The sequence below is a fragment of the Stenella coeruleoalba genome (assembly GCF_951394435.1).
Source record: "Stenella coeruleoalba genome assembly, chromosome: 17".
NCBI lineage: Eukaryota > Metazoa > Chordata > Mammalia > Artiodactyla > Delphinidae > Stenella > Stenella coeruleoalba.
The window spans coordinates 29866283-29890200 of NC_137163.1; the positions used below are offsets into that span (position 1 = coordinate 29866283).

General features: G+C 41.9%; 1 long non-coding RNA gene across 3 annotated transcripts in view; it reads right to left on the reverse strand.

Annotated features, from left to right (window-relative positions):
* Positions 1-23747, reverse strand: part of LOC307176419 — a 224556-nt gene extending 200809 nt beyond the window's left edge. For all 3 annotated transcript variants that reach the window (XR_013824747.1, XR_013824748.1, XR_013824749.1), the window contains exons 1-2: positions 22833-23747; positions 21629-21779 (exon numbers count right to left, since the gene is read on the reverse strand). This is a non-coding gene — a long non-coding RNA (uncharacterized lncRNA). The remainder of the gene's footprint in view (positions 1-21628; positions 21780-22832) is intronic.
* Between the last annotated feature and the right edge of the window lie 171 nt (positions 23748-23918).

Genomic DNA, 23918 nt, shown 5'->3' on the forward strand with positions numbered 1-23918 from the left:
GGCCAACATCACCCTGATCCCAAAACCAGACAAGGATGTCACAAAGAAAGAAAACTACAGGCCAATATCACTGATGAACATAGATGCAAAGATCCTCAACAAAATACTAGCAAACAGAATCCAACAACACATTAAAAGGATCATACACCATGATCAAGTGGGGTTTATTCCAGGTATGCAAGGATTCTTCAATATACGCAAATCAATCAACGTGATACACCATATTAACAAATTGAAGGAGAAAAACCATATGATCATCTCAATAGATGCAGAGAAAGCTTTTGACAAAATTCAACACCCATTTATGATAAAAACCCTGCAGAAAGTAGGCATAGAGGGAACTTTCCTCAACATAATAAAGGCCATATATGACAAACCCACAGCCAACATCGTCCTCAATGGTGAAAAACTGAAAGCATTTCCACTAAGATCAGGAACAAGACAAGGTTGCCCACTCTCACCACTCTTATTCAACATAGTTTTGGAAGTTTTAGCCACAGCAATCAGAGAAGAAAAGGAAATAAAAGGAATCCAAATCGGAAAAGAAGAAGTAAAGCTGTCACTCTTTGCAGATGACATGATACTATACATAGAGAATCCTAAAGATGCTACCAGAAAACTACTAGAGCTAATCAATGAATTTGGTAAAGTAGCAGTATACAAAATTAATGCACAGAAATCTCTGGCATTCCTATACACTAAGGATGAAAAATCTGAAAGTGAAATCAAGAAAACACTCCCATTTACCATTGCAACAAAAAGAATAAAATATCTAGGAATAAACCTACCTAAGGAGACAAAAGACCTGTATGCAGAAAATTATAAGACACTGATGAAAGAAATTAAAGATGATACAAATAGATGGAGAGATACACCATGTTCTTGGATTGGAAGAATCAACATTGTGAAAATGACTCTACTACCCAAAGCAATCTACAGATTCAATGCAATCCCTATCAAACTACCACTGGAATTTTTCACAGAACTAGAACAAAAAATTTCACAATTTGTATGGAAACACAAAAGACCCCGAATAGCCAAAGCAATCTTGAGATAGAAAAACGGAGCTGGAGGAATCAGGCTTCCTGACTTCAGACTATACTACAAAGTTACAGTAATCAAGACAGTATGGTACTGGCACAAAAACAGAAATATAGATCAATGGAACAGGATAGGAAGCCCAGAGATAAACCCACGCACATATGGTCACCTTATCTTTGACAAAGGAGGCAGGAATGTACAGTGGAGAAAGGACAGCCTATTCAATAAGTGGTGCTGGGAAAACTGGACAGCTACATGTAAAAGTATGAGATTAGATCACTCCCTAACACCATACACAAAAGTAAGCTCAAAATGGATTAAAGACCTAAATGTAAGGCCAGAAACTATCAAACTCTTAGAGGAAAACATAGGCAGGACACTCTATGACATAAATCACAGCAAGGTCCTTTTTGAGCCACCTCCTAGAGAAATGGAAATAAAAACAAAAGTAAACAAATGGGACCTAATGAAACTTAAAAGCTTTTGTGCAGCAAAGGAAACCATAAACAAGACCAAAAGACAACCCTCAGAATGGGAGAAAATATTTGCAAATGAAGCAACTGACCAAGGATTAATCTCCAAAATTTATAAGCAGCTCATGCAGCTTAATAACAAAAAAACAAACAACCCAATCCAAAAATGGGCAGAAGACCTAAATAGACATTTCTCCAAAGAAGATATACAGAGTGCCAACAAACACATGAAAGAATGCTCAACATCACTAATCATTAGAGAAATGCAAATCAAAACTACAATGAGATATCATCTCACACCAGTCAGAATGGCCATCATCAAAAAATCTAGAAACAATAAATGCTGGAGAGGGTGTGGAGAAAAGGGAACCCTCTTACACTGTTGGTGGGAATGTAAATTGATACAGCCACTGTGGAGAACAGTATGGAGGTTCCTTAAAAAAACTAAAAATAGAACTACTATATGACCCAGCAATCCCACTACTGGGCATATATCCTGAGAAAACCATAATTCAAAAAGAGTCATGTACCAAAATGTTCATTGCAGCTCTATTTACAATAGCCCAGAGATGGAAACAACCTAAGTGTCCATCATGGGATGAATGGATAAAGAAGATGTGGCACATATATACAATGGAATATTACTCAGCCATGAAAAGAAACAAAATTGAGCTATTTGTAATGAGGTGGATAGCCCTAGAGTCTGTCATACAGAGTGAAGTAAGTCAGAAAGAGAAAGACAAATACCGTATGCTAACACATATATATGGAATTTAAGGAAAAAAAATCATGAAAAACCTAGGGGTGAAACAGGAATAAAGACACAGACTTACTAGAGAATGGACTTGAGGCTATCGGGAGGGGGAAGGGTAAACGGTGACAAAGCGAGAAAGAGGCATGGACATATATACACTACCAAACGTAAGGTAGATAGCTAGTGGGAAGCAGCCGCATAGCACAGGGAGATCAGCTCGGTGCTTTGTGACTGCCTGGAGGGGTGGGATAGGGAGGGTGGGAGGGAGGGAGACGCAAGCGGGAAGAGATATGGGAACATATGTATATATATAACTGATTCATTTTGTTGTGAAGCTGAAACTAACATACCATTGTAAAGCAATTATACTCCAATAAAGATGTTAAAAAAATAGAAAATAAAAAAAATAAAAATAATAATAAATAAATTTCTTGGCTTTGTAGGTTTAGATATGTGGATTCTGCATAAACTGTTACTGACAGTCCTTGTGAGGTGAGAAAACATGTGCAAAACCACTTAGCTTAGTGCTTGATACATAACAGGTGCTCAATAACATAAGTTGAATCAGCATTTTCCTCCATTATGATGCTGTCTTTGTTTGCTTATTTTTTTAATTGATTTTCATTTGTTACAGAATTTTCAGAGAGGTTGCATGGTATAATGGGAAAATCACTTCATCAAGACTGAAAATACCAAGTTCAAGTCCTGGCTTTTTCAAGTATTATTTAATTCTGGCTGTGGGCAGTTAACATAATTTCTCAGAACCTCAGTTTATTTGAGGGCAAATAGAAATAACTATCCAACTGCATAACAGTGTATTGAATCCCAGTCAGAGTTAAGGTCCATAAGATTCAAAAATGATCTATTGCTTTTCTACTTCATACAGGTTCTTATGAAATTCAAATTAGATAATACAAGAATCTTTTGTAAACTATGAATCAATATCCAACAATTAAATGCTATTTGGATTATTTTTCCATGAAGCTTAAGGTCTTTTTTTGTCACTGAAAGCCATTCAAGTTCTTTGGTTTCTTTTTCTTTCACTGTACCCTTCAGAGACAAATCAAAACAAGGACTGCTTTGGGTTTTTTCAGTTTGTTTTTATTTGCAATTGATTTTTCCAAAGCCCAAGTTCTACTCTGCTTTTGGATTTGTTTTGTGGGATTGAGTTACATATTTTATAGATGTTTTGGGAGTGTTGGGGATGAATGTTTGCTTACAGGATCTTAGGGAAAGGTTTACAGGATTTTAATAAGTGGATTTGATTGATCTAGAGATTTTATTTCCTGTATTGATCTAACCAGGAGTCAAGGAATGAAGGATGGATAGGGAAGGTAAGTAGTCTCTTTGAAACCAGCCCCTTTTCAATATTGGGTAGAGATTCAGGGTATGTGCTAGGTTGCCAAGTCTAGCAAATAAAATAGAGGTCCAGTTAAATTAGATTTTCAGATAAACAATAAATGAAGCTTTAGTACAGTATTGCCAAATGTTGTATCCTGTATTTTATCTGGCAATTATAGGTGAGAAAACGCCTAGAAGATTCTAAGAAGACTCCTTATTTACTTTAAAGGGTCTATAAGGAGTCAACAAAACAGCAACCTTCAGATTATCTTTACTCTGTTAAAAATTGAGATACATTTGCCACCTGGAAAAGGGTTCTGTAGGGTGACCAGAGTCATCTGAAAGGTTCTCTCTTATGGTCTCTCATGTAGGTGCAATTCCATGGCTGCTGGGGCTGGAGTGGTCTAATCATGCCAGTGAGCTGCAAACCCAAGAGACCTCACAGAACCGACAACTGACTGGGAGCTCACCTGACAGATACTGAATAAGGTGTCTACATATGGCAAATCCACATGGCTTGGGCATCTCCCAATATGGTGGCTGTGGTCCTAGAGAACATTCCAAGAATGAGTCCAGTGGCCCCCATACCCACAGTTTCCGCATCTGCAGACTCAACTAACCACAGATCAAAAGTTGGAAAAAAAACTCCAGAATGTTTCAAAAAGCAGAACTTCAATTTGCCATGCACTGGCAACTAGTTTTTTTATTAATTAATTTAATTAATTTATTTTATAATTTAAAAAATTAATTTTTTATTAATTAATTTAATTAATTTATTCTCTAGTTGCAGCGAGCAGGGGCTACTCTTTGTTGCAGTGCGTGGGCTTCTCATTGTGGTGGCTTCTCTTGTTGCGGAGCACGGGCTCTAGGCACACAGGCTTCAGTAGTTGCAGCACGCAGGCTCTTAGAGCACAGGCTCAGTAGTTGTGGCACACGGGCTCAGTTGCTCCACTGCATGTGAGATCTTCCCGGAACAGGGCTCGAACCCATGTCCCCTGCATTGACAGGCACATTCTCAACCACTGTGCCACCAGGGAAGCCCACTGGCCACTATTAACATACCATTTACATTGTATTTACAACTATTTACACAGCATTTACACTGTTCTAGATATTATAAGTAACATAGAGATGGTTTAAATATATGGAAAGATTACATAGGTTATATGCAAATACTATACCATTTTACACAAGGCACTTGAGCATCCGTGGAGTTTGGTATCCTTGGGGGTCCTGGAAACAATCCCCTTTGGATACCAAGGGACAATTATATTCCAAGAGCTAAATCCTTTGCTTTTGCTTTCAAACTAAGCAAACTCAGTGAATTTGTTGATACCACCACTATGCATGCTTTAGAGATGATTAATATTGTTATGGCACTTGTTACATGGCTTCTGCTCTCTAGAACACATTTACTTCAATCAGTAAGAATAGAAAGATGCAGGGCTTCCCTGGTGGCGCAGTGGTTGAGAGTCCGCCTGCCGATGCAGGGGACACGGGTTCGTGCCCCGGTCCGGGAAGATCCCACATGCCGTGCAGCCTGTGTATTTGGAGCCTGTGCTCTGCAACAGGAGAGGCCACGGCAGTGAGAGGCCCGCGTACCGCAAAAAAAAAAAGAAAGATGCAAGAGAGGTCAAATAGTGCATGTGAAGTGAGGATTGAACAAAGGGCAGAAGGACAGGTGGAGGCAAGTTATAAAGACACAAGTGGTGGCAGGGAAATAGCTATCTTAGGTGGATCAGGGTAGTAGGTAAAATGGAAGAGTTATGAATTACACTGGACTGATATACGGATTATCTAGGATAATTCTGAGAGCTGGTTTAATTAAGAAATAAGTTGACCCCTAGGGAAGAAAAACTAAGAACGTGGAATCCAATTAAAAAATCTGCCCCAATATTTTTATACATTAGACCCTATAAGGGACTAAAACATAGTAGGTTAATGGTTTAATCCTTTTTTAAAAAGTAAAATTTTTGACTTTACACCTGTTTTTCATTTAAGTCTATGCCCAGTTGCTTTAATAAAAGGTTACTTTCCCTTAAACGCACTTAAAAATGTTAATTGAACCGAAAGAACTCACCTCTAACACGGATCTTGGCTTATATTTTGAATTATATGATAACATCCCCTGCACTGCTGTTTCCTTTTCATATTTCATGAATGTCCCAAGTATAAGCTGAGAGCCCCAAAGGCATTCAGGAGCCTAAGTGAGTATAAATCGCACTCTATCAACGTTTCTAATCTCAAGTCCTTGACATGCCTAGGCATGTGCAGAAGATGTTTGATTGAGGCTCAGTACGATTGTAGGTGAGCCCCAGAGCTTGCTGTTGTTTAAATAAATATTAGGTCTGTTAGAAGGTCACCTTTCCCAGCCATAACATAGCTGCCTGCTGAGCAAAACAGTTGGTGGCTGGAAAAGTAGTGAATAAGAATATGTCCTGCCTGTTGCTATGAGATGTGAAAGGGGGAGGCTGAGAGCCCAGCTTGCCCTGAGAGACTTTGCAGAATAGAAAGGTCAAGCAACTCAGCTGTACATTTGGACTAAGATGCAACTGAGTTGTTTCTGAAAGCCAAGCCCAGAGGGAGAACATACCGAGAGGGAAAAACGAGATCATACTGTCCAGTCATTGATTGAAAACTCAGGCTATGATCTTTGGGTCTGTCACTATATCAGAAAACAAAAAATTTCACGAATAGCGATCAATAATGGGATCTGGAAAGCCACTTGAGTAGGGAAGGAAAGGTAACAGGGTTGGGGGGGGGGGCGCATTTCATGCTGAATCAGAGTACACAGGGCCCTGGAAGAAAGCAAAATCAAACTGATTGTCAATCAGCAACACATGCATCTTGTTGTTGTGGGCTGGCCACTACTCACTAGAAGAAAGTTTTACTTGGAAAATGAGGATTAAGAATGCAAATGAGTTAAGGCCATAAAGGGGAAGTAATCCATTTGACTCCATACAAGATGAAGGTTGAGCTCAACCTGTCCTAAGACAGCATTTCTGAACAGCCTTTGAAACAGGTAAAAACATCTGAAATTTTAGTCTTCAGTCTCCTTCCCGAAGAACTAGTCTTGCCATTAGAGGCATTTAGATAATGTTGGAAATTTAAGGTGGATCTTGCTACATGAAATGTTGCTTTAACCTTGTATCATCATTGTTGCAGAAAGACAAGCATGGTTATTTACAGATGTTTCAAACTTCTGTTACTATTCCTCTCTCACTTAAAGAACAACAACTTGTGAGGTTTATTTAACTTAATTCACAGACTGTCTTTATCTTCCAGGGAAGATCAAAACCTCTTCTTTATTCCTGTATGTTTGAAGCCGGTTTACCATAACCAGGAAAATTTGCAGCTATGTAGCCAAATCCCGGCATCCTCTAAGAAGTCTTTCTGATAATATTTCTGCTCTTTTCGGATTACTGCTTTAAAGCATATGTAGAGTCCCCGTTCCTTTTCTCCCTTTCCTGTCTCAGCAAGAGTATTTTAGCAGCTCCATTAAGGTATTCAGATTTCCAAATATCAGACTCCCTGGAGTAGCTTTCCAGGTTGAAACTTTACAGAACAGAGGTGGGTAAATTGACATTTTCAGAGTTTGAGATGAAGATGCAATGAAACACACTGCAACATAAATAGGAGAAGACATATCACGATTCTTTTTAACAGGTCACTTCAACCGCTGAAACTTCACTAGCATCAAAATGACTTACTAAACTTTATCGATGGGTAACACTCAAACGCTTGAACCACTTGGACAGCCTGAGCACTAAATTAAACCTGGGTCTTGAAAGTCCCACTATGTGCCAGGTGTTAATCCCCTGGTTGCTGGACTGGGGGTGTCTAGGGGTCCCTGGGTCAGAGGTGAGGTGGGAAAGCATAACTGCTGTTTACATGAGTATTTCAACATTCTAGCAACCGTACTAGCTGTGTCTGTGTACACCTGCATCATATTATTCCTGTTTTATGCCGCTCCAAATTGTTCATTAGGAGATACAACAGAAAACATGGTATGATCCAGATTCTGAACCTTTGCTGTGTTTCTTAGGCGACTGTGTGATTAATCTCATTGTCTTAGTTTTCTTGTGGAAAATAGTTTTTCTAACCTCAGTCATCACGAAAACACAGATTGTGAAAGCTTTCTGCAGGGAAATCTGTCATCAGAAAGCTCTTTATTACTCTCTAGCATTGTCTGTCTTTGAAATATTCTTAAAGAATTTTTGTCCTGTAACTTTCCTAACACGGTCATTAAAATTGCAAACATACTGTCTTAGCTAGATGACTATCATCATCATCATCACTGGTGCACTGTGTTGACATTATTTAGATATTTTCAGCACCTAATGATGTTCTAAAGAGAAGTTTATGTTCACTTTTTTCCACTATCCTTAAGTCAAATAATTTTAATTGGGTTAAAAATATACTCTCCTCATGTTTTTTACCACAATAAAAAAAAAATAATTATGATGCTGGCATTTTAGGGTTAGAGTATATTACAAATCCAGGGACTTCTACTACTAGGACATATATAGATATTTATATGTATTCAGATACCTGTATACTAATTGAGACATGACTTGTAAACATCAAGACTAGCATATTAAAATGATTAACATGTATATATAATATATATATGTATATCCTCTACAATATTGTCGTATCTGAGGACACATACAATTTTCACAACTCAGCCACTTCCTCAGCAGCTGACTTGAGAATAGCACGTTTGCATTAGCCACAAGACCCGAACCCTTAGCTGATAAAGGAATGAAAAGTAAAACATGTACTGAGGGAGATAGACCTGTTTCTTTATCTCATCCTTGAGCAGCTTGAAAATGTTTCTGAGGGAAGAAAAGGTTGTGGGAATTTGGTTGCATGTGGCAGAGGATGATTTATGAAAGTTCAATTATAGTGCGACCCCGTCTGTGGTATTCGCCAAGAACCAGATGTGAGTGTCTTTGGTAAAGTAGAACAGAAAAACAGCCCTGAACGCATACTGATCTTCAAAACAAAAGAGCAATATAATGGGTGGCTGCCAGATACACGTCTCCTGAAAGGGCATTATAATTAAAAATACCTGAATAGTTTTTAAATACAATATACAAGGCCATTCCAATAAGAAGGTAACACAGGCACTGACAAAGAATGACAAGGATTCTCAGAAAGCAAGTGCTTGGAAATTACATTGCACATGAAGTTTCACATAGGGGCTTTAACAAATGGTGTCAGAAGAAAGGGTATAATTCATCTCCCATTCTAATTTTATTGTCATGACAGGAGGCAGGCTGACACTCAAAGGCTCAGAGACCTGCTATTGCTTTTGCATTGCTTACACCTGCAAGAGACGGTGTATAATCGGAAGTAACATTTTGCAAGTCCCAAAACAAAGTTTCAGTCAAAGGGGAAAACTGGACAGTTTACTGATTGGCAGGTTAGGTAGGGCAGACACAGAAGAGAGAAGCAAGTGTTGAGATTTTGCACTGGGAAATGTCCGTTTATGTAGCCCATCTTCTACCTGAACCTGTCTTGATCCACATAGCAAATAGCTCATGCTGTTTTGATTATCTGAGCTTGAATCAAGATGCCAGACTTCAATTCTAGCAGCGTGTATTTCCGCCACAACATGGACAAATCATTTCCTCCAGAGCTTCACTTACCTGTCTGTAAAATGAAGATAAGGCACACGTTTTTCCACTTTGAGTTATAACCAGGAGGTGCTTGGATTAGATTCTCTTAGGTGAATAAACTTAACACAAGAAGCAACATAGACCCCAGCAGCACTTACCTACATCATCACTGAAGCAAATTCAAAAGACACACTAGGGATGTCCTGGAAGCTCATATACACAAGATACAACATAATTCCTTGACCATCATTCGCTTTGTCCATCCTGCTTCAGCCCCATTAAAAAGCAGTTTTCAAAAAGTAGGGAATTATAACCACATTTCAGTTATATGCTATAATAATACAATTTTTTAGCACTTACCATGTTTTACCAAGCTCGGTTTTAAGCACTTTGCACGTATTACTCATTAATCTGCACAGTAACCCCATGGCTAATACTGTTTTTATCGCCTTTTAATATTTAGGCAAACAGAGTGGATAAATTGCCTTAGATGTACTGGTTTTCTATTGCTGTGTAACAAAATATCACGAAGCGAACAGCTTAAAACAACACACATTTATTCCCTTATAGTTTCTGTCGGTCAAGAGTCCAGGCCTGAATTAACAGCCCTTTGCTCAGCATCTTGCGAGGCTGCAGTCAAGGTGTCAGCTGGGCTGAGTCACCCCGAGGCTCAGCAGGGGAAGAATCTACATCCAAGGTCATTTAGGTGGTTAGTAGGAATCATCTCCTTGCACCTGTATGATGGAGGGTGTCCCTTTTATCTGGCTTCTGGTTGGAGGCCATCCTCTGGTCCTGGAGGCTACCTGCCCCACCTACACTCAAGGGAGGGGATTATGCAAAGGCATGAACCACAGGAGGGAGGAACTGCTGGGGGGTCACCCCAGGGTCTGTCTGCCAGTACTTCTCAAACTTCAATGTACACACAAATCATCTGATGATCTTGTTAAATGCAGATTCTGGTTTAGTACGTCTGGGAGGGGCCTGAGCATCTGCATTTCCAACAAGCTCCCAGGTGATGCTGATGCTACTGACAGTCTGGGGACCACCAAGACCCTGTAAAGCTGAGGTAGGAACGAGCAATTTGAGCTCCTGGCCCCATGCTCTTAACCACTTCACTATACCTGTTAAATCTCCCAGGACTGGACATAAGGCTGTTGGCAACAATGTGTCTACTTTTATTTTTGCTGCGCATTTGTTCTTGGAACCCTAAGGTGTTCGTGTAGTTGACATCTGATTACCTCTTTTCGCATATATGTGGTTTACAGAACAAAACTTTACCATGGGCAAGCTAGCCTTTAAATCAAAGCTTCAGACACCTTCTAGTTGGCCCTAGTGTCCTCCATCCCCTTCCTCAGCCAGGTGACAGTCTGCCCTGGCTAAGGGTGACACCCTGGGGAGGGGATTTTGCCTGTTCCCTTTTCGGCTTGCTGAGGAGTGTTGGATAAGCATTCCCCTAGGTTCTCAACCATCCCCTCCCCGCTCTAAACGAGAGAAGTTTCTTCTTAACTTGTTTTATAAATTGGGCCTCCATGGATATTTTTACTTGACCAAGTGTTTTACCAAAAAAAATTTTCCTTTTAAAGAAAAGGAAAGATAGTACAGGTTTTGAACACTCCTTGGTGTTTTAAGAGAATAAATATTTACTTGGAAGAAAAGACTTACAAGGATTTAAAACATCTTACTTAACTAACTACAAATAATTCTCCCTGGACTTTGTAGTGGGGGAACCATTCTCACCAAAAGCATAAAAATGGTTGAATTAAAGTTTCTTTTTTGGTAATCTCTCCCAGACAGGAAGCTGTTATCTATCTTCTTTTTAAAATGATGCTTAGACCCTTACAACTTAAATTTAGCTCTCAGGCAGCCTCTCCTTCCTCCCTGTGGGGTACAAGTGGTGTTAAATGACAGACAGACCGTTAAACAAGATACCTCCCCACACAGCTGCCTTTGCCTCTTTGAGTAAGCTCTAATCTCTATTTAAAAAACAAAAAAAGAAATCTGAAGATAAGCCTGTCAGAGGGTTCTGAAATTAACATAGCTCAGACCTCCTGCCAGTGTCCTAAAACTTAAAATAGTGAATTTCCAGCTGTCTGCCAGCTAGCTGCAAGGCTTTCAAAGTAAAGCCCCTGTTCTGAGGTTGGAGCAAGTCTGCAGTGCTTACCTTGGCGCTGGGAAAATTAAGGCAGAAGGAAATAAAGGAGAGATAACGGCCTCCTTGTAAAACTACACATTGAAGAGCTGACGACCTCCCAGTGCCTAGTGTCACAGCTGCTAACTGCAGTGAAATCACCTCTTCCCATTATTTACTGACCTGGGCTAACAGCCTTACATTCCATGCCCCATTCCTCCTATAATAATCCTGTCAAAAGCACATTTGCACTTCCTGTTTCAATAGAGAACTCAGGCAGAGAGAAGCTAGGTAACATGCCCAAAGGTCACACAGCTAGCTGGCAATGGGGCTTAATTTGATCCAAAGTCAGACTATATAATACAAACAGAGAAGCCTAAAAGCACAATAGGATGCCAAAGGAAAGTAAAACACTCTGCAAGAAGACTGTGGTGGGTTGAATGGTGGCCCCCCCAAAAGATACGTCCGCATCCTAACCCCTGGAATCTGTGGATATGATATTATTTGGAAAAGGGGTCTTTGCAGATGTAATTAATTTGAGGAACTTGATATCATACTGGCTTATCTGGGTGGGCCCTCAATCCAATGACACGTGTCCTTATATAAGAGAAAGGCACAGGGCAATTTGACACAGAAAGAAGAGAAAAAGACACGGACACAGAGGAGAGAACCATGTAAAGACAGAGGCAGAGACTAGAGTGGTGCAGCCACCAGCCGAGGAAGCCTGGAGCCACCCGGAGCTGGGAGAGGCAAGGAAGCATTCTCCCCTCGAGCCTTCACAGGGAGCACAGCCAGGCCACCATCTTTTTTTTTTTTTTTTTTTTTTTTGCGGTACGCAGGCCTCCCACTGCTGCGGCCCCTCCCACCTCGAGCACAGGCTCCTGACGCGCAGGCTCAGCACCCACGGCCCACGGTCCCAGCTGCTCCGCGGCATGCGTGATCCTCCCGGACCGGGCCACGAACCCGCGTCCCCTGCATGGGCAGGCGGACTCCCAACCACTGCGCCGCCGGGGAAGCCCCAGGCCACCATCTTGGTTTCTGAACACCAAAACCGTGAGAGAATAAATTTCTGTTTTAAACCACCAAGTTTGTGGCAATTTGTGACAGCAGCCCTAGCAAAATAATAGACTTAAGACAAAACAAATCCTTAGGTTAACAACTTGTCGAGGCCCCTGTAATTATCATGCGCACCTGAATCCCTGACTAGGGTGCAAACCCTGAGACACCACCTCGTGTGTCTTGGTACCTCTTACAACCATGATACTTAGCTCAAGGAATGTTTGTTGACTTGGGCCACGGAAATAATTGAAGGTCTGGCAAGCGGAACCTGTAGAGACAGCAAGCCTGGAATCATCTGAGCGCAGGCAGAGGAGGCTGTGACCAGTCAGTCCCTTCCAAAGGGCAGATCAGACTGGAATCGCCTGTGTGGCTCTTCCGCAGGACTGAGAAGAAGGACCAGGAACCCTGCCCTCATTTGGGGGGATGCAGAGGAGGCCCCATGAAATTCAGAGCAAACAAATGTTTTCAGTCCTCATCAAATCAAAACACAGTCATGGAAATGGAGACAGATTCCTGTAAATTCTGAACTGGAGAACATAACGACTGGAGAAAATAAGAATAAATCTGAGGCCCTTCTATCAATCACACTTTTGTCGTTTTATAATTTACCTTTAAAATAGATTCATTATTAAGGTATACAATGGAATTCACGAACATCTCCCTCCCCCATCACCCATTCATTCACTGACCAAACATTTGTTGAGCGCCTACCATGTGTGCTCCTCTCGTGTTTTCCAAGTATACATTCAAATTCTTTGAGAAAAATACCAGATTTCTTCCGGTCCCACTCTTCTACCTCTAATATCTTTTCTCTAGTCTTTTTTGGCCTTGATTGCTGTCTTACCATCTCTCCCAAGAATTATTATATCTGCTTTGCGTGCTCCCTTCTACTTCACAGAGGTCATGTTTTCTGTCTTTACAGTTTTGGCTGAAGGTTCACATTTTTCACCTGTTCTGTGGTAGCTTTTTTCTGGTGAGTGGTCTTTGTTGGTGAGTTTATTGTTCTTTTCCACATATTTTTCTTAAAGTGTCTTTGGGTTGCTACTGTACCATTTTAAAACTTTTTTTACATCACTAAATGAGTTGAATTTTTCTGGACTAGGCATTTAAGAAAGTTCCTGTAAAGAAAGAGGATGGACCAGAGTAGCTTCCAGGTTTTTCAATCCAAAGAACTTTCTATAGCCACCTTAGAGATCTGACTGCTTCCTGCAAATATGATGCAGCCATTTAATTCTTTGTGTACCCTTACTGCTTCTGCCTCTTTAAATCAACTGCTTTTCAAATTATGGTTTTCTCAGGGTATATGCCCAGTAGAGGGATTGCTTGGTCCTATGGTAGTTCTATTTTTAGTGTTTTAAGGAAGCTCCATACTGTTCTCCATAGTGGCTGTATCAATTTACATTCCCACCAACAGTGTAAGAGGGTTTCCTTTTCTCCACATCCCCTCCAGCACTTATTGTTTGTAGATTTTTTGATGATGGTCATTCTGACGGGTGTGAGGTGATACCTCATTGTAGTTTTGATTTGCATTCTCTAATGATTAGTGATGTTGAGCAACCTTTCCTGTGTTTGTTGGCAATCTGTATATCTTCTTTGGAGAAATGTCTATTTATGTCTTCTGGATTGGGTTGTTTGGATAGAGAAGATGTGGCACATATATACGCTGGAATACTACTCAGCCATAAAAAGAAACAAAATTGAACTATTTGTAGTGAGGTGGATGGACCTAGAGTCTGTCATACAGAGTGAAGTCAGTCAGAAAGAGAAAAACAAATACCGTATGCTAACACATATATATGGAATCTAAAACAAAAAAAAATCGTTCTCATGAACCTAGGGGCAGGGCAGGAATAAAGACGCAGACATAGAGAATGGACTTGAAGACACGGGGAGGGGGAAGGGGAAGCTGGGACGAAGTGAGAGAGTAGCACTTACATATATACACTACCAGACGTAAGGTAGATAGCTAGTGGGAAGCAGCTGCATCACACAGGGAGATCAGTTCGGTGCTTTGTGACCACCTAGAGGGGTGGGATAGGGAGGGTGGGAGGGAGAAGCAAGAGGGAGGGGGTATGGGGATATATGTATACATAAAGCTGATCCACTTTGTTGTACAGCAGAAACTAGCACAAGTAAAGCAAGTATACTCCAATGAAGATGGTAAAAAGAAAAACAAAACTGCTTTTCAAAGTTGAAGTTTAGGAGGATTTTGATTGCCAGACCTGACACCAGATTTCTACACTCACTACAGCAAACATGCCATGCAGCTTTTTTTACTACACCGTGAATTGCTTCCTTTCAGAAAATGTGTTTTTACAAAATCCTTCTGCAACCCACCCCTGCAGGCCTTCTCAGTATCCCTCTTGACTTTCTGCTACATAGATTCTAACCAACCTCAGCTAGTTTTAGCAATTATTACACATATGTCAGAGTCTGTAGATTACCTGTGTCCTACTTAACAGAAGATAGAGTCCGAGAGGTTTTTTTAAAAAAAAATTGTACCTGTTGCTTTTAGATAATTTCCAGGAAAAGACGGAAACATCTGGTGTACAAAGCCATGTTCAATGGGCTATTTCAGCACTTTTTTCTCAAAATGACAGCCCTGCACTGAAAGGAATACTTCTAGCACAACTAAGGTTTCAGGATTGGGAATAAATTGTAACTGTATGTTACATTCATGCCGGCCTATGATAAGTTGTATGAGTATAATTAGGATTGGCTATTCCTTCTTGGTTTTCCAAACTTTATCTTTCTGTTAGGACTTTCTTTCCCTCAACACATACACATATTTACACACACACACACACACACACACACACACACACACACACACACACGGAAGGGGATGTATACAAGATGCTATAGAAAGTTTAAATAAGTTAGAACTAAAAATCTCCCTTGGGTTTGGCAATGAGGAAGTCATCTGTGCCTTGACTAAATTGAGTTTGTGGGCAGAAACCAGAATTGTGGGTTGAATGGGTTGAGAAGTGAACAGGAGGTCACAAATTAAGAAGTGAAGACTACTTTTTTTTTTTTTGCGGTACGCTGTCCTCTCACCGCCGTGGCCTCTCCCGTTGCGGAGCACAGGCTCCGGACGCGCAGGCTCAGCGGCCATGGCTCACGGGCCCAGCCGCTCCGCGGCACGTGGGATCCTCCCGGACCGGGGCACGAACCCGCGTTCCCTGCATTGGCAGGCGGACCCCCAACCACTGCACCACCAGGGAAGCCCCGTGAAGACTACTTTTTAAACATACCTTTTTTCCAGCTTTATTGAGATATAATTGACATGTAACAATGTGTAAGTTTAAGGTGTATAATGTGTTGATGTGATACTTATATATTGCAAAATTATTACCACTATAGAGTTAGCTAACACCTCCATCGGGTCACATAAAGACACTTGGCATTAAGGAAAGGGAAGTTTTACAGGATCAGAGAGAAAGTCAGGGCTAAGAAACCCTATATTTAGATCTTCTTAAGAAGCTGTTTTCGAGAGTGGTGTCACAAGCTTCCGAAGCCCATCCTTCAAGGTGGGGCCCTAAGCGAGGAGGAGGAAAGGAATTTGTGTCCGACCACAGTCATTAGCAGCCCTGACTCTGGAGTCAAAGTGTCTGACTTTGATCCCAGTGTTAACTCTTGTTGGCTCTGTGACTTGGCATGACTTAGCCTCCATGATCCAAAATGATGCCCTAATCTACATAAGAGCCCAGAACTTTCTCCTGCGCTCCAATCCGCATCTACTGGATACCTTACCCTGGAGGTCTTACAGGCATCTCCAAGTTAGTATGTCCAGAACTTAATATTTGTCCAGTCCCCAAGCTTAGCATTCCCTTCGTATTTTTATTCTTCGTGAATGAAACCACCATCTACCTATCAACCCAAGACAAAAAGCCTGTTCGTCTCAAATGCCTTCATTTCTTTCACACCTAATATCTCATTGTGACCAACGCCTATCAATTCCACCTCTTAATTACACCTGTAGTGCTTATTCCCTCCTTTCCGACTTTACCACTACCATCTTAGAGTAGGTTTTCATCATCTCTTACCTAGATTTCTGCGCTCCTCCGCCCAGCGCCCTCGCACCTGGCCTGGAACTGTAAATCCCTAGTCCAGATTCGAGAATCCGATTCCTGGGGGCGAGGCCGACGGCGGGGGGTGGGGGGTGGGGGGGGCCGGGAAAACTGGCGGAAAGCAGGAGCAGCCGCCCGTTGGCTAGAATTTGGCGCGGTCAGCAGGGCCCACTATCTTTCTCGGTTTGGGAGGAGGGTGGGAGAGGCACTTAGGTTCCCCCACCCCCCGCTGTCACCATAGTAACGAAACTTAGTGGGTGGGGCCGTCTCTCCACTCTCCCACCTCCAGCGGTGGGAACAATTTTGGTCTAGTTGGTGAACTAGTAGGGGAAAGAATTGACTGGAATTTCTGCTTTAGAAGAGCCTTTATAAAGGGGGTGGGAAAGAGACCAGAGAGCCAGTAGAGACCCCCAAACATCCTGCCCTTGGCGGGGTTGCCTCTGGATAAAAGAAAACAAAAATTATCTCAGCCTCTACTCTTGCCCACTCACCATCCTTGAGTCCATTCTCCATACTACTGACAAAATGAATTTATTAAAACGCAATTCTGATCATGCCATTCTTCAGGTTAAAACTTTACAAGGTTTGGATAAAATCTGTCTTTCTTATCAGGGCTTTAAAGTTCCTCCACTATCTGGTCTTACTTATTTACCTGACCAGCTGCAAACTTCACTGCACTTCCTTCCTCGGTTTCCACTGCAGAAGGATGCAGCATTGCTCTTAAGAGGAGAACCTCTTTTGTTTAGAGATACTTTGTGTCTCTGGAATATGCAGAGGCAATGGCGCCGGCTGGTGGGGAATCAGGAGGTTAAGACAAAGGGAGCTACAGTGCAGAAGTCCCCGGGCAGGTGAGAGCTTGGAGATCCGTGTGGCCCAGGCAGGGTGAAGAATGGGGTAGGGGAGAGTCACAGGGAAAGCAGTCAGGGGCCTAAACGGGGAGAGTGTGGTAAGACTTTGCAGACCATTGTGAGGATTTTGGCTTTTACTCTGAGGCAAAAACCAGAGAAAAATTTGAGTTAAGTTTTTAAAGGATATGACTAATGTTGGGAATAGATTGGACAAGGTTAAGAGTAGGGAGACCAGTTAAGGAGACGATGTAATAATCCACAAAAATGCTGATGGTGGCTTGAGCTGCCCATGGTCCAGGTGAGAAGGGGCGGGCAGGTTAATGTCCATAAAGATGGTGAGAAATGGTCAAATTCTAGATACTTCCATTCACACTCATATTTGAAAAGACTTCTAAGATAGCCACTAGACTCTTTCCGTTTACACTGAGTGGAGGGGGATGTAAGTCGTTTTCTTGGGTTATTAAAAGAAAGGGGGGCTTCCCTGGTGGCGCAGTGGTTAAGAATCTGCCTGCCAATGCAGGGGACACGGGTTTGAGCCCTGGTCCGGGAAGATCCCACATGCCACGGAGCAACTAAGCCCGTGCAGCACAACTACTGAGCCTGCTCTCTAGAGCCCGTGAGCCACAACTACTGAGCATGTGTGCTGCAACTACTGAAGCCCATGTGCCTAGAGCCTGTGCTCTGCAACAAGAGAAGCCACTGCAATGAGAAGCCCGCGCACCGCAAGGAAGAGTAACCCTCACTCTCCACAGCTAGAGAAAGCAGCAACGAAGACCCAACGAAGCCAAAAATAAAATAAATTTATATTAAAAAAAATTAAAAAAAAAGAAAGGGGACCCCATCAGGCTGTAGTATGTAGGGACACCCAGTTTACACTCCAGTAAGACATGCTGTTTTCTCCTCCGTACCTTGAGTCGTTAAGCCTCTCTCTGGGGCTTCCTCTCCCCAACCGCCTTCGACTGGACAGCAACCCATAATGCTCAGTTCAATCAGCACCTCTTTTTTGAGGCGTTCCCTAACCCCAAAGATATAACTGATTCTGACCTCAGATATACCCCTATTCTGACCCGTATATCATAACCCAGTAACACCTGATTGCTTTCTTTCTTTCTCCATGTTCTACTGTGAGCTTCATTAGGACAGACACTGGTCAGACTCATCTCTTTTGTCACCCGTCCCCTCCATAGCCCACAGGTGGTGCTTAGTGACTACATGGGTGTACATCAGGTAGTAAGGTAAAAGTAGGTGGCACCAATGGAACCCAGAGACGGGGGTATTACAGAGCTCAGTGGTTTACAATCACTGAGGATCAAATTAGGATCTTAAACCACATTAGGATCACCTGTGGAACTTTAAAAACTACAGCTGGTACAGAGCTGTTTCACAGCCGGAGATGTATTACAATATTACAATAGACCCAGTGGTGAAGAAAAAAAGAGAAGTCCGAGCATGGTGACGGGGCTGCTGTCCTTCTTTACAGTCTATGAAACACTTCGGTGTACATTATTGACACTCACACCAAGTCCAGGACAAAGAAGATTTTTGCAGGAAGAAACAGGAGCAAAAATTAAATGAATTGTCGCAGCACACACAAAGCTTCTCTATGTGCACTGTTGTTTCAGCCATACATCCTCCAAAATAGGAAGAAAAAGGCTTTTTTCGGTGAAATTCCATAGAGTTACCAAACTATAAAGGCAAGGAGTGAAAAGTGAAGGCAAATGATAGCAAGCTTTGACTATGAGGCTAAGACGTGTTAACTTTATCTGGATGATACTGGGAAGTGGTTAAAGGGTTTTGATCAGCTGAGCGACTTTCAAGGTATAAACATGGGAGATGTGTTCAGATGGATTTGCATAGAGCAAAATGAGAAGTAGCAAAATGTATTAAGGAGCTATCGCACTAATTAAGTGGGCGTGATCAGCCCAAAGCAGCCATTGATTTCACTTTTTTTTCATTGAACTATAGGTTGACACCATCCTAGGTGTGTTATGTTATACTATTCAATGATCAGAGGAGTTAGGAACATGATACTTTAATGGGTATTGTCAGTTTAGGGTGTTAATGAGGTACACTTCTAAATTGTGCAGTTTGGAGTTAATCGATTAAACATGAATTGAACCAAGTTAGTGTTAATAACACAGTAAAGACTGAACGACGTTATTCAAAGAAGAGTGAGTTTCAGTCATGATTACAAGGTCAGTTTCTGAGACACCATTGTTCAGATTTAATTAAATATCATAAGCACTTATCTGTTTGTTTCCTGAATTAAATTAATGTGACTATAGATTGGTAATGGTTTGTGTGACATTTGTTCTCTGAAATTTTCTTTGGTCTCTGGCAATGTATGTAAATTATTATTGTTTATGATGTAAAAGTTTATGTTGTATTATACATATTGAGGTTCGATGTGTTGTCTGTGAACTGAGGTCATTTATGTAGAAGGCGGCATCATTATCCTCAGTAACAGTATAAAGAACAATGTGAACAGCTTCCACGTGGTGCTCTTATGCAGCGTATTGGGCACTGTGCTAACTGCTGCACAAACATCACCTCATGCAGACACACAAAGAACAGCGGGGAAAGTCACGTTATTGCCATCAGACAAGGCAACTGAGTCTCAGAGGAGTTAACTCTTGTGGTACACAGATTCTGAAAGGAGATCCAGAATGCAAAATCAATCTGCCTGAATCCATACCTGGGCTACTGGTCTCGACACTCTTGAGACCTGCATGTGAAATGTCTGCTGGAAGCCTCTAGAATCTAGAACAAGGGTTGTCAGCCCCGATGGTGTGTTAGGTTAAGATGGTGCTGGGATCCTACCCAAGACCTGTGTCCAGAGACAGTTTAGCACCAGTGGTAGTTTTTAAAGCTCCACCGGTGATCCCAATGTGATTTAAGATTCTGATGTGAGCCTCAGTGATTGGAAACCACTAAGCTCCATATTCCAGGAGGTTCCAGGAGAGCACCTGTGCTCAACCCTTTGGTTATCCCTACCAAGTAACTGAGACCTCATTTGACCTGCAGCAGGCTGAGGGAACCCTTTCAAACACTGCTTTAAAGGCCGCACTATAAATTACCTTACAATGAAACACTATAAATAAGCGTTCCCTCGCAGCCACCAGTCCCTCCCTACAAATCACCCCACTTGACCCTCCCACCTGAAGACGCATCCCTGCCGTGGGTTTGGCATCAGTCCTGTCCTTGGTCAGACAGAAATATCTAAGGAGCTTTAATTCTCTAACTCCATGACTCAACATCCAGATATTAATAGCAATTACCACTTATCGAGCTTCCATGGGCCAGGCACGCTGTTCAGTGCTTCACGTGTGTTACTCATTTGATTCTCACACTGACCCTATGAGGTAGACGCTCTGATAATACTCATCTTAAAGATGAAAAAACTGAATCCTAAGAGAAATTAAGTAACATGACCTAGGTCACCCTGCTAACCTGCAGAGCCTGGATCTTCACCTGGTTCTGCCCGACCACCGGGTCCATGTTCTTGGTTCCTCTCAGTGCTCCAGGTCTCCACGGGCGCCCCAGCACTTCCGCAACTCAAGGGGGAAAACCTCCTTCTCACCACAAATCGTCCCTTCTATCCTTTTCCAGATAATGCACCTCCTCACACCTGTCACTTAAATTGAAACCTCTAGACCACCCCCGATACCCATCACCCTTGGCAACTAGCGGGTCTGATGTGAACCTCGATGGCTCTCAAACCTTTCTCTCTTCTTTCGGATCCTCACTGGGTTCTTTCCAAGATTATTTTTGTAACCCCTATAAAGAGTCTCCCTACCCTAGTCCTATCTTTTTCAAATCCAAACCCCACTTCACTGGTTTTTGATTTGATCGTTTGGTGACGCAAATTTGATAACACATTGAGGTTTAAAATTTTTTAGTGATGCAGTGAGCCCCATTTGATAAAACACTGATTCCTTAGCAAGGCGTTCTTCGTAATATCGTTCCAACTGACTTCTTCAAAGGCCTGTCCTACTGCTCCCGGGCCCCTTGTTCTTACCCCATAAACACTGTATGCTCTTCTCTAAAGCTTATAAACTGGGGGCCCACAGAATCTGGTCCGAGAACTGTGTAGGTTCACCCAATACTACTGTGTGTGAGCGTGTGTGTGTGTGTGTGTGTGTGTGTGTGTGTGTGTGTGTATTAACTGTCACCACTTAAAGAACCGGGAGAGTTCATGTAAAAATCCAGATCTCTTACTTCTCTTGTGACATTGCTTCGCCAGTTGCCCACAGTCCTCACCACCCCATATTGTGCCCCAACCCAACTCACCTCATGGGTTTAAATGACCTGCATGATCCTGTAGGCATCTGAGGTTGTGATCTCCAGGCGGGGCCATTAGAAGGTCTCTAGGTGTACCGTGCATCTTCATGCCTTATCTTGGTTCACGGCGTTTCTTCAGATTACAGCACCCTTTCTCCACCTCGTAGAGTTTTACCTTTTAAGGATCAGATAAAGGACCACCCCTGCTGTGAAGTCCTTCCAATAAAATCAGTCACCTGTGCTCAATGAGCCCATAAAGCTTTATTTCTATTTCTAGTGTAGTTCTCCCCAAAATGTTAAGGGCAGTTGTATGCATGTCCTCTCCTGGCTAGATGGGAAGACGTTGAGAGTAGTTTCTGCTTTGTTCAGCTTTACACTCTCCCCGACACTGTCTACCATCAGGCCTCACCCATTGTATTCATTCCATTAGCAGTGAGTTAAGTAAATTCATTTGAAATCAAAAGCCATTTGTTGCTGCCCATTAAAGTCTTTTCATTCCCACTTTTCTGTGAATGAACAAGTAAAAAACGTACTTATTTATGTAGAAAGGATCAATGAAATTATTGTTTCATATAAGCCTTGAGCAAACGTTGGTTTCTAAAGTCTCTTAGTAAGATTATATAGCTGGTGATGAGAGCTGGCTCCATCTGGCTTCTAAGTGTATCATGCAGAGAACTGTATAAATATAACTTCCTCCCTTCCTTAGTATTGCCCATATGATCAAATAATAACTAGTATTTTTTACAAAACACTTCCACACTTATGACAAATTTCTTAGGTGGTAACTACTTCATTAATCAGGTCTGCATTTTCACCTACAGTTTCTAATCTCATCATCTCACAGGGAACTCACATTGTAAACTACTTAGTTCACTATATCTTTCTTTGAGACTTTCTTTTCTTTTTTTTTTTTTTTTGTGGTATGCGGGCCTCTCCCATTGCGGAGCACGGGCTCCGGACGCGCAGGCTCAGCGGCCATGGCTCACGGGCCTAGCCGCTCCGCGGCATGTGGGATCTTCCCGGACCGGGGCACGAACCCGCGTCCCCTGCATCGGCAGGCGGACTCTCAACCACTGCGCCACCAGGGAAGCCCCTGTTTTCATTTCTTTTACACCTTCTGTTAAAGCAGAAGAATGCTGAACTCTTAAGAATCTAGATCGAGGTTGAGAAAGAAGATATTCCTTATAAGATGCACAGTAGGTAGTATACAGACCTTTCTTTAGGGAAGGAATGCCCAAAGCTGACACGAGGAGGAAAAGGATTTCACACTCTCTTCTGAAGAAGCATGAGTGAAGGACCACAGTTGCCGTGGAAGCAAAATCTCAGAAGGAATGACCAGATTCTTTTAGTAGCTGCCTGTTTTTGCCAAGACTATCTGCTGATAGCCCTAAGCCCAGGCAGCTGACTGCAATGCCTGTTAATATGTGAAAGACTAGTAACATTTTGCTGTTTCCCTTCTCTCCCTATAAGAATTGAATGTGGAACAGGTGTGGGCAGGGAAGCAGAAAAGTCCCTTGGGGAGTTATAAATTAGCCTGGTCCTGGGTTGAGTTCATGGGCATCTCTGAGGAACCCCATTCCTTCAAAAGGCATTCTAAGTAGCTGAAGGGAATCTAACAGGAACCAGTCTGCAGCGTGTCTACATTCTAAGAAAGAATGCCAGAAATTTCAGACTCAGATTGAAATCTTTGTCATAGTTTTCTTTTCTTGTGATCCAATTTCCTCTTAATCAAGAGGGATTTTGTCTCTGCATTGTCGGACCACAGTTAACATTTTCAGATGCTGTTGAACTCTAAAAACACATCTGACAGATTTCTAGATTGAGTAGTAAATCGTCTCCCCAATTGTCTTAATCCTGGGAGGTAAATGACCTACAGGATGGAAAACTGACATCAACATATTTTTTTAAATAAATTTGTCTCACAATCAGAAGTAATTAAAGTTCTTACCTTTTTATGGTCTTAAGACAGCGGTTTTCAATCAGTGTGGTTAACTACATGTCAAGATTGGAGGAAAGAATACAGTTAAAAAATCTATAGAACTGTTGTATGAAGAAAAAATTCTATTTGTCTTACTTTATTACTCAGTGTTGAGCCCTGAGCATTTTTACCTGGTTTAGGACACTTAATAGATGGTTATTTTCCTGTCCAAGTGCCCTATCTATCCAGTCCTTTTTTAAAAACTATATTTCAGGTCTTTGTTCTGAGAATTGAAAAAAATGGTTTTTCTGCATGAACTTGAAGTTCTGCTAAGGAAGGTTGTGTTATTCAAAACAAAAGTTCGGGTAGGGATTGCTTCTG